The following is a 624-nucleotide window of genomic DNA, read 5'->3' on the forward strand; positions in this document are numbered from 1 at the left end:
ATAGCTGAGAAATGAGTTCGCGCTTGAATTCAATTTTTATTCATTATTAAATATATATACTATACGTATAAATTTTTTATTTAAATAAAATAAATAACATAATTTTTAGACATTTAAACAACAAGAATTTATGTGAAGATAAAAAATAAAAAAATAATTTTGATTTCATTTGATTACTATTTTCTTCTAATTTTCAGAAAATAGTACTTTTTTTTATGGCACATTTTTTTTAAATAGCCTTCACAGTTATGTATATGAGATCAAATTTAAAAATTTCTAAATTAATGAAATCAAATTTAAAAATTTCTAAATTAATGAGATCAAAAATATAAATATTCTAACAGACACATATTAAATACGTGATATTTTTTTAATAAAAATATGTCATAAAACAAAAAAATATAACTTTTTTTATAAAGTTATAAAATCAAAAAATTAAAAGTTCTTAATTAATAGAACCAAAAATAAAAATAAACTTAAGATGGAAAAAAGACGACATGTCAAATACTTAATGATTTACGGTCAAAGTCAACACCGCCGCCAGTAGCCCGTCGGGTCCTGTACTAATGTAGTGCGATCATTATGTGGGGAATTTTTTTTTTCTTTTTCCCTTTTTTTTTTTTA

Source organism: Sesamum indicum, linkage group LG1, assembly GCF_000512975.1.
Source record: "Sesamum indicum cultivar Zhongzhi No. 13 linkage group LG1, S_indicum_v1.0, whole genome shotgun sequence".
NCBI lineage: Eukaryota > Viridiplantae > Streptophyta > Magnoliopsida > Lamiales > Pedaliaceae > Sesamum > Sesamum indicum.